Below are 10445 nucleotides of genomic sequence, written 5' to 3' on the forward strand. Positions count from 1 at the left end.
ATGTATATTAAAAGATTTCCACAAATTTTCACGATTTTCCCCCAAAATAGCAGCTTGTAGATCCGCTATTTTTGAATAGCCAAATTAAAAAATAATGTTTTTTAATTGGTTACACGGATGTGTTTCCCGGTTTGAACAGGTTAACAATGCGATGAGAAATGGTGTCACGGAGAAGCCGGTCTCTGCGTGCTCCCTGAGGGCTCAGAGGGAGGATGTGATATTCTGTCAGCAGCATTGTGTAATTTATTTCTGGTTACAGGTCATGGCTGGCCAATCACACACACACACACACACACACACACACACACACACACACACACACACACACACACACACACACACACACAGACACACAGACACACACACACACACACACACACCATGTACTTTATACCTCCGCTGGCTGGGCGGGCCACGGCCACAGCTTTAATCCCCTCGTTGCAATCAGGTTCATATGTGTGTGTGTGTGTGTGTGTGTGTGTGTGTGTATGTGTGTGTGTGTGAGTCAGGCGGGCTGGCGGGGATGAATATATTCATGGATGTGTAAGTGCCGCGGTGCTTCAGCGTTGCACGTGGCTCTGAGACATGGCAACACATAACCCTAGTAACCCTTTATGCAGTATGGAGATTGTAGCCCCATAACTCAGTATGTGTGTGAATCCACTTTTGTTGCAAGCCTGACCTTTTTGATTTGCGACGCACATGCAGGCAGCCCCGGATACGACCCCTCCCACCTCCCATTAGTTTTTATCCTCCCACATTTATGAAGCTTTAACCCATTAAGACCCGGGAACGCATCTGTGTCACTTCAGATTTCTTCGGCTATTCAAAAATAACAGATCTACAAGCTCATAGCGCGGCACTCGGTGCCGCGCTATGAGCTTGTAGATCTGCTATTTTTGAATAGCCCAAAGAAAATCTAAAAATGACACTGATGCGTTCCCGGTCTTAAAGGGTTAACCTCATGAGCCCTATTTCAAAAATACCGAAGATAGCCCTTCAACGAGCTCACAACGTGTCACAAAATATATATATATAATGACATTACTATAATGACACGCTCCAAATAGGGACACCAGGTTGGAAAAATTATTAAGACATGCACAGTGGCAGTCCACTGAATATTTATTCTTCTTTGATCTACGTCGGTCTCTTGATATTATGTTGACATCCATACTGCAGACTTCATGGGGGGGATTTGGAAGAGCAGAAATTGGTTTGCTGCCCGTCCCATAATATACAGTAATATACAGTACATACATACTGTACAGTACAGGCCACTGGATTGTATGTCTACGTAGCTGCCATTTTGGCAGTGGTGTAAAGTAACTAAGTACATTTACTCAAGTACTGTGTTTAAGTACACTTTTGAAGATTTTCTTTTACTTTACTGGAGTATTTCCCATTTTCAATACTTTTTACTTCTACTCCACTACATCTCAGAGGCAAATATTATACTTTTACTCCACTACAATGATTTGAAAACTTTAGATACTAGTTACTTTGCAGATATAAATTATTATATTTTGAAACACACATTAGCCACTTTAGCCATAGGCTATTTTATACGTAGGCTATTTGAAAATAGCTGATCTACAAGCTCACAACGCGTCGCATCCGCGTTGTGAGCTTGTCTGCTATTTTCAAACATCTCACTCTGCCTTGATGGATTAAAAAAAAACACCCTGCTAGGTTTCACCCGCAGAGCCTGTAGCTTCAGCCCTCGCTGAACTTTTAAATTCTGGTTTAATCAGTGCTAGGGATCGAGGGAATGCACCATTTCTTTAAGGGGGCACAAGTTCACACCCAGACAGACATCCACCCACAGTGGAAATCAATAGAGATGGGTGAATGTAACGTGACAGGCAAGGCGCACAAAGAGAGCTGATAGTTTCATCATTTGTGCAGAGAACACATCAAATACGCACCCTTGGCACCGAAGCACAAATCATATTTGGGTGCCAGTCGTTAACGTGGTTATTATTCTGTGTGGTTATTATGCTGTGTCTGCTTTTAAAACAGAAAACTGCTGTTCTGCTTTTTGCAGAGGAGAGCGGTTGTCATCATGATATCTCATCTTAGCAACCCCAATTTTCCTAGATACTTTCACTACTGACTTCATCTAACAGTTATCCCACAGTTCCATTTACGGCAGTAACTCGGGGGTAGAGTGGCCGGTAGAGTGGCCGGATGGCAACTGCAAGGTTCCCAGTTCGATCCCGGGCTCCCCCAGAGTTAGTGTGGAAGTGTCCTTGAGCAAGACGCTGAACCCCTAATTGCTCCCGATGAGCAGGTTGGTGCCTTGCATGGTTTCCTCCACCATCGGTTTGTGAATGTGTGTGTGAATGGGTGAATGTAATGCACAATCTACAATGTACAATCTACAACATTTAAACGTTTAAAAAAAACAACAACAGATCTACAAGCTCACAACGTGTCACATCGCGACGCGTTGTGAGCTTGTAGATTGTCTATTTCCACTATTAATGTTTTATTTTTTAGATATTATATAATATATAAATGTATTAAATAAATATGTCAGTCATTTATGTGCAACTTCAAAGCCTAAAAGCCAAACAGAAATGTAATTTTTATTCACAATTCAATCGTCATTTGTGTGAAAATTAATCGTCAGGTAAAATGTCATAATTGTGACAGCCCTCCCCCTCTGGTCATTCATTTTTATGGCCTGTGGGTATTAATGTTCTTCTGGTCAGACTGCATTAAAATGAATGCATTTCCTTTTGGGAAATGTAGACATGTCTGATATGTTTGATATTTATGTTTGATGATATCACAACTTTGAATTTGCATACATACAATTTGCGTACATGCAAAAAATGCATGTACCTCCCTGGCATGGCAGCCCCCTATTTTGGAAAACATTAAAAAATCTTGTGAAATTCGTGAAAAAATTGAATAGCGGTTGCGATGCAAATCATGCATCACAACGTGAGCTTGTAGATCAGCTATTTTCACTACTTCTCAATTTTTCTTTAGATGTATACAATTTCTATTTTGAGTTTGTTTTTTAAATTCGTCGAATTCTTGCGAAAAATGTCATTCTTTTATTTCAGAATTTTGTGGAGGGGATTTTTTTGTGTGTGAAATAATATCTTTTTTTTAATCTAGGAAAAGAAAAGGGGATCTTTACTCGTGACCCATAAAAATCAGTCCGTGACCCAAAGATGGCTTCCGAGCCACTGTTTGGGAAACAGTGGGCTACACATGGCTTTGGGAACCATTAGTTCCCAAAGCCTCTCACTTACCAACAATTCTTTTTCTCTTTTTTCATTTGTTTGTGCAGTACACACTGAACCCTGCAGTCAGTCATCATCTACCTGGAAGTGCTCCCACAGTCTTTTGTTTATAAAACATTGTAATTCATAATAAATCACCCGGGTGCGAGCAGCAGCAGAAGGCACATTCCCCGCCACCCACTGTCCATATATTAGTAGCTGCTAATTCTTTCCCCCGTGCGTCTCCATAGTCTCCGAGAGGCATCGCTTGTGGCTCTGCCAGCCGATTGTCACGCTCCACTGCCTGCCTGCCTGCCTGCCTGGCCCTCGCCGTCTTTGCTGCTCACATGTCAGCAGCAGCCCCACGTCTAATCCAGGAAAGAAAATGAACTGTCACGCGCCTTTGACGCCTTAAAGTGTCTGCTTGGTTACCTTGACAACACCCCCCCCCCCCCCCTCCCCCCCACCAATGGGAGAGATGGCGGGATTGGGGAGTCACAGGCAGGGCAAGCCTCTCGTATTCCAGAAATCACTCTCCGTTCTTAATATCTGTCTCTGCCGGGCAGACACCTCGTATCTCCATATTTAAACTTTTGAATGTTTTTTCTTTGTATGTTAACTCTTTCAGTGCCACAGTATTTTCATAAAGTACTCCCCCAGTGCCAGCAATTTTCGTTTTTTTTTGTTTGTTATTTTGTCATTTAATTTTCAAATAGCTTGTCTATATGCAGTCTTAAACTCATACGACAGTTCTACCAGTAGAGAGCGACAAATCAAGACATTGATCACCTCGCTGACTCGCTCGCCCCCTCCCAAACAGGCCGACGTCACATCGGGTCATAAACGGATGTGACGTTTTCGACAATTTCTGATCGGGTTAAAATACGATGTTATACACGACTACGATGACTGATCGTCACCCAGACCAAAGAGAGTAGCAGTAGACCTCTCCGTTCGTTTTGTATACCGTGTGAAAAACCGTGACTTTCCCTATTCTGGCCGAAAATGACAGCGGGAAAAAAATGAGAACCGGAAACGGAATCTGCGTCATGAAACCGGAACCCAGTGACTCTGAAGGAGTCAGGAAGCGAAAGTGATCATGAAAAATAAACAGAATAGCGCGACCACAGTAAAAAGTAAAAACTCGGGATTTCTCGTTCTGGCAGCGAGGGTACTCGGGGAAAACTCGGGGTATCTCGGGGCGTGGCACTGAGAGAGTTAATGCCCCGCTTCATCATACACGAGTGCTGCACAAAAGTAGTCCAAATTGCAGCTCATGATGCAATGCGTTTTGAGCTTGTAGATTGGCTATGTTCACTATTTTAAAATGTATTTTTTTAGCCCATCTAATCTGGGGACACATCTACAAATGTCTTCTAAATCCTAACAGGTTTCTGAAAAACATATGTATCAGTGGTACTTCAAACTTTTTCATGTCAAGGAGCCCCAAAATGATATCTATTTGGCCACCGATCCCCATATCAAAATATTTAGTTCCAGGGACCCCCCAGAAGCAAAGATTTGAGTTACAAATGTTCGCTTTAAAAATATATATATTCAAAAGATTGCACAAATTGTAAATTATTTTCAAACAATAGCAGATGTACAAGCTCATGTGCTATGAGCTTGTAGATCTGCTATTTTTGAATAGCCAAAGCAACCTAAAATGACACAGATGCGTTTCCGGGCTAAATTGGTTTATAATAATAAAAAAGGAAACGGTTTTGGACATACAAGGTTTCCACCCGACAGTGACAGATATCTGGGAGAAGGCAGTAATTAGGGTTGGGACGGTTTGTTGGCCGGGTGTTTTGTGTGACAGACAGACTGTCTGGCTGGCTGTCTGCAGCTTCCTCGCGGCCTCGCTGTCTGTCTGCTGCTGTGGAGAGAAGGAACCGACAGTGGGGGGGAAAGTACTGCCTTTTTTTTTTACTTAAGTAAAAGTATTGCAATGTAGAAATACTCTGTTACCAGTAAAAAAGTCCGGTAAATCAAAATTCACTTGAGTAAAAGTACAAAAGTATTGGCAACAAAATATACTTAAAGTACCAAAGGTCAAAGTAGTCATTAACTCACTACGCAGAATGTCCCATTTGGCCATTTCACAAGGTATCATATGTATAAAATCGAATGTATTAAAATCTTTTGAAAATAGCAGATCTACAAGACCACAACGCGTCGCATCGCGACGCGTTGTGAGCTTGTAGATCGGCTATTTTCAAATAGCCAATAGTTTAAATAGGGCTGAAGTGGTTTATGTATGATTTGTATTAATAATTCAAATCTACAAAGTAACTAGTAACTAAAGTTTTCAAATAACTATAGTTGAGTAAAAGTACAATATTTACCTCCTGAGATGTAGTGGAGTAGAGGTAAAAGTATAGAAAATTGGAAATAATCCAGTAAAGTCAAAAACACCTCAAAATTGTACTTGAGTACATGTACTAGTTACTTTCCACCACTAGCAACCGGTATATATGGGAAACGCTTTGCAAAGCTTCAGATGGAACTCCCAGTTATGTTTTTTTATGAACCCCACTCCAACCATAACCATTATGGTGACTGGGGCTATTTACACACTCCCTGTGGATTGACCCACATGGCGAGGTATAGACGGCTGGCACTAAATGTGACTCACGGCCCTCTCCTCATGCTGTTTGGGAGCAGCGAGGGCTATTTTCTTCTTGAGTGAGTTGGGAGGAAGTGGATGTTGTTTGTTGACAAAACAAAGCGCAGCAGGAGCACCCGGTGGCCCAAAGGTTAGAGGAGGAGGAGGAGGAGGAGAGCGCTTAGTGGTCTGAAAGGTTCCCATTTTTTTGATCCCCTCCCCGGGATGTTAAATCCCCAATATTTCACCTCAACCCACCCCTCACCCATGCCGCGACACGTGCTTTCGAATCACACCGCACTCTATCCGAAGTGATTTTTAGATCGCCTTTTAAAACGCCATTCTGTTTGCTGCTGCTTTGAACAGTTATTATTTCCCCCCTTTCTGATCACCTTTTAAAACACCTATATTTAATAATATTATATATATTTTTATTCTACTCGTTTATTTAAAGGACCCCAATGGAAACAAGCCATAGTGGTATATTCAATACTATGCAAATAAACGAGTAGACATCGAAAATACAAATATGTACAGTTACAGTTCCATTCATAGTTAAATCATCCAGAAGAGAAAGGGGGGAAATAACTGTTAAAAACAGCATGCAAACAGAATGGTGTTTTAATAGGCGATCTAAAAGAACTAACTAATATTACGAAATATAATAATTGCGTTGTAATCGCTATAGATAGATAGCCTGCAGCAAACAGACTGGTGTTTTAAAAGGCTATCTAAAAGGCACTTCGGATAGAGTGCGGTGTGATTCGAAAAGCACGCTGCAGCAACCGCAGATGTGCAGTGGTTTTCAACATGTGGTTCGGTACCCCGAAGGGCAGTCCTCACATGATTTTTTTTTTGGGGGGGGGGGGGGGTGGGGGGGGTCCCCAGATGACAGTGAAGTGTCAATTTAAAGACTTTCAAGACCTTTTTAATATCTAAAAGAAAGAAAAAGACCATTACTGCATCAAAAGTAATCAGCAAACTATACTATAAAAACTGGTCTAACATTGACCAAATTGTCAAATAATATAAGAGGCATAAAAAATTGAAAATAGCCGATCTACAGGCTCACAACGCCTCGCAACGCGGCGTTGTGAGCTTGTAGATCGGCTATTTTCCACAAATGTATCTGTGGAACAAAATTGAGTGCTTCAACTCCTACAATTCCAAGTGCTTGTCAGAGTGTGGGGGTCCCCAGTTCAATTATGATTATTTCGGGGTCCGGGTCACGGCCTGAAAAGGTTGAGAACCATTCCCCTAGAGCCCTAGGTAGGGGGGGATCATTGACTCATTCTTGTTTAGGAACGTTGGTGGTTTTATTAACCACTTAAGCCCCTATATACTGTTCTTCATCATAGGACAAATATTGAAACCAGCAGCTCTACAAGCTCACAATGTGTGGTGATGCAGTGTGTCGTGACTCTTGAGCTTGTAGATGTGAAATAGCAGCAACAACAACAAAAAACACCGCCCCCCCCCAACTGCTCCCTGCAGTGGGCGTAGGTTTGTCAGCAGAGGTTTTTTTTGCCGCTGTTCTAGCCCCCTGCATCCAGATTAGATTTCCCCAGACAGTATCGGTAGGAGGAGATCTCTGATTATCTGGCTTAAGTGAGACTATAGCCGCTAGGTGGCTGCCCACCGCTGCTAAACAGTCAGGATGAATGGGTCAAACGCAAAGGACAAATTTCCCCCACGGGGGACACAAATAAAATAAAAAAGAAAGTGTTGCACTGTAATCGTCTAACATTTCTTTATCGCTTTCAGAAAGGCAATTGAAGCATAACATCTCTCTCTCTCTCTGTCTCTGCATATTGTTGTTGTCGGGGGCAGATAGCTCTTATCTCCATATTCAAATGTTTGTGTTTTTTTGCCCTACTTGATCATTACTACAAAAGCGTCGAAAGTAGCAGATCCACAAGCTCGAAACGCGGCGCAAAGAGACCTGTTTCGAGCTTGTAGATCTGCCACTTTTGATGCTTTTTTAATTTGATTCCTGAAAAGTAACAGTTTTTTTGACATGTGAGGTCTCCACCCGACAGAGAGGAGAATGTGTCAGATGATAGGATAGTTGAAACACACTGATGATTCAGCTCACCTTTGCACCGCTCTGCGGGCGAATAATTGGGTGTGTGGTACACAGTTAGTCACCCACTCAGAGATCTCTGTATTTGAAATGCAGATCAGCCTGGCGTTCGTCAGGGAAAAAAAATGCCCTCACACCCCCCTCCTCCTTGTCCTCAGTGTCTCTGCGCCACGACCCGACGTTTTGACCTTTCAACCGCAAACCACAGACGGATGTTTTGGCGAGAGAGAGCGAATAAATAAGTCCTCTTGTCAAGGAGAATGGTGGCTTCCTCGGGAGTCATTTATTTTAATGGGGGACGACGCGTAGGGGGGGCCTCTTTTGAGGACTGACCGCCAAATTGATTTATTGATTGAATAGGTTATTAGCAGTTTGCTAAAGGTACAGAGGTACAGTTATACAATAATACTAAAAGGATAAAACAAACAGCTTGTTTCCATTGTGGTCCTGTGTATTCAATTCATCGAGAAACCTCGAATGTGAGCCCATGTGTAGTTCACCACGGTTACACAGCAATGATTCTCAACTTTTTTTTTATTTCAAGGACCCCCAGTTTGATATGCATTATTAGTCCTCGGACCCCCATTTAATACGATTTTTCTACACTGAACAAATCCTCAATAAATTAACACTGTCTAAATCAGTGGTTCTCAAACATTTTATGTCAAGGACCCCCAAATTGATAATAATAATTTTATATGACATTATTGTTGTTACATCATCATTTCTCATAATGACGTATTGATTATTGACTAGAAACAATAGATGTGATCCATAATAACATATCATCACAATATGGACATTCTGATGACATAGATCAGAGCGTTGCTTTAAGAAACACTTATTATTGTTGATTGTCACTGACCAGAACACAATCACATTCTATACAACTGAGTAATATTCCCCTTTAAAGACTTATGTCTTACCATCATCATGTCTAACTGCATTGTTCCACAGTTACACTGATCTTCCCTGGTAACATATTCACAGGGACAGAAGAGTCAACGGTGCAAATGAATGGAAAGAGTGTGTCAGTGAAAGTGTGTGTGAAGGTTTTTATGTGTGTGTTAGTATCAGGGTCAGAGAATGACAGCTTTCCTTCATTCAAGTCCAGCTGGACTCTGATCCTCTGAGGTTTCTGCTTCAATAAGATGACTGACATTGATGAGTTTGAAATATACAAGGAAAATACCTGGAAATCCTTTCTCTGAAAAGGCTCTGCTATCACACCCAATTCCCAGTCTGCATTGTCTCCAACCTCAACATCCCAGCTGTGAGTCCCTGAGTTAAAGCCCTCAGAACCAAGGACAAAGCCAAAGCAGTTAACCCTCTCTGGGTTGTCAGGAAGCTGCTGCCGTTCTCCAGGTCTCGCACTGGTCAGATCATCAGACAGGATGAGGCTTGGATCGGCAGTGTTGGGGTCCAGAATGACAGGAGTGTAGGAGACAATGTCCATCATCTTGTTCCAGACTCTGAAGGTCAGGTTGCCCAGGTGTTTGGCCACGTCTATCAGTGGCCCTGAGACCAGCTGTGGGTCCTGCAGTGTGAACTGGACTCTTTCCATTGTGGTCTTGTAGTTCTGCAGGAATGAGATGTGTTCAGCTCTCAGCTCCTCCTCTATGGCTCTGATTGTGTTTGAAAGGGTTAATATGTCTCTGCTCAGACCCTCAATCCTCTCCTTCATCATCCGACTCTTCTGCTGCTCTTCCTCCCTCAGTGCAGTGATGCTGGCCTCCTCTTCCTCTTGTAGAAACTGATGAAGCTTCTTAAACTGTTCTTTAATCTTCCTCTCTGTGTGCCGGGCCTGGACCTTAATGTGTGTGGACCAGTTTGTTTTGACTTCTTCATTGAAGACCTTCAGTTTCTCCTGTAAAGTCTCCAGTGATTCCTGGACTTCCTCCTTGTGATCCAGTGCAGCTTCATCGATGGGCCTGAAACTGTGGTCGGTGTGTTTTTTAGAATCTCGACACACAACACACACTGGCCGTTGACATTCCAGACAGAACAGCTTGAGTTTCTCAGCATGCAGACTGCAGAGCTCCTCAGATCCTGATGAAGCTATCTGATGTCTGTCCTGTATGAAGGCCTCACACAGGTTCTTCAGAACTAGGTTACACAGTGGAGGATCCATTGAATTCATTTTCTTACAAAGCGGACATTGCTTTATTCCCTTCTGTCTCCACCATTTCTGCAGACAGGTTTGACAAGCTGTGGCTGCATGACAGGACAACGGGATCTTTAAAGATGTCACGACACACAGGACAGGAAAAATCCTCTTCTGAAAGAGACAACTTGGAAGCCATTTAGTCTCTGAGTGAAGTTACAGACACTCTGCTCAATACAGGAAGTCAGTCGGTGGTGGTAACACTCCCTACTCTAGAATGTTCCCTGAAGTTAACTTTCATTGTGAATCGAGTCAGCAGCAGGTTCCAGTGGTCTGGGTCAGTATTTCCTCCTGTAGCTGTGGAAAGACAGTCTGTCCTCCTCCTCACTGGAAGTTGTGTTTGACCTGAAG

General features: G+C 42.6%; 1 pseudogene across 1 annotated transcript; it reads right to left on the bottom strand.

The window, feature by feature from the left end:
* Nucleotides 1–8867: 8867 nt before the first annotated feature.
* On the bottom strand, nucleotides 8868–10233 carry LOC311062993 (nuclear factor 7, ovary-like; annotated as a pseudogene). The gene has a single exon. The product of its transcript is annotated as a nuclear factor 7, ovary-like (transcript).
* Between the last annotated feature and the right edge of the window lie 212 nt (nucleotides 10234–10445).

The sequence above is a fragment of the Gymnoscopelus microlampas genome (genome assembly GCF_963454915.1).
Source record: "Gymnoscopelus microlampas genome assembly, chromosome: 16".
Classification (NCBI taxonomy): Eukaryota; Metazoa; Chordata; class Actinopteri; order Myctophiformes; family Myctophidae; genus Gymnoscopelus; species Gymnoscopelus microlampas.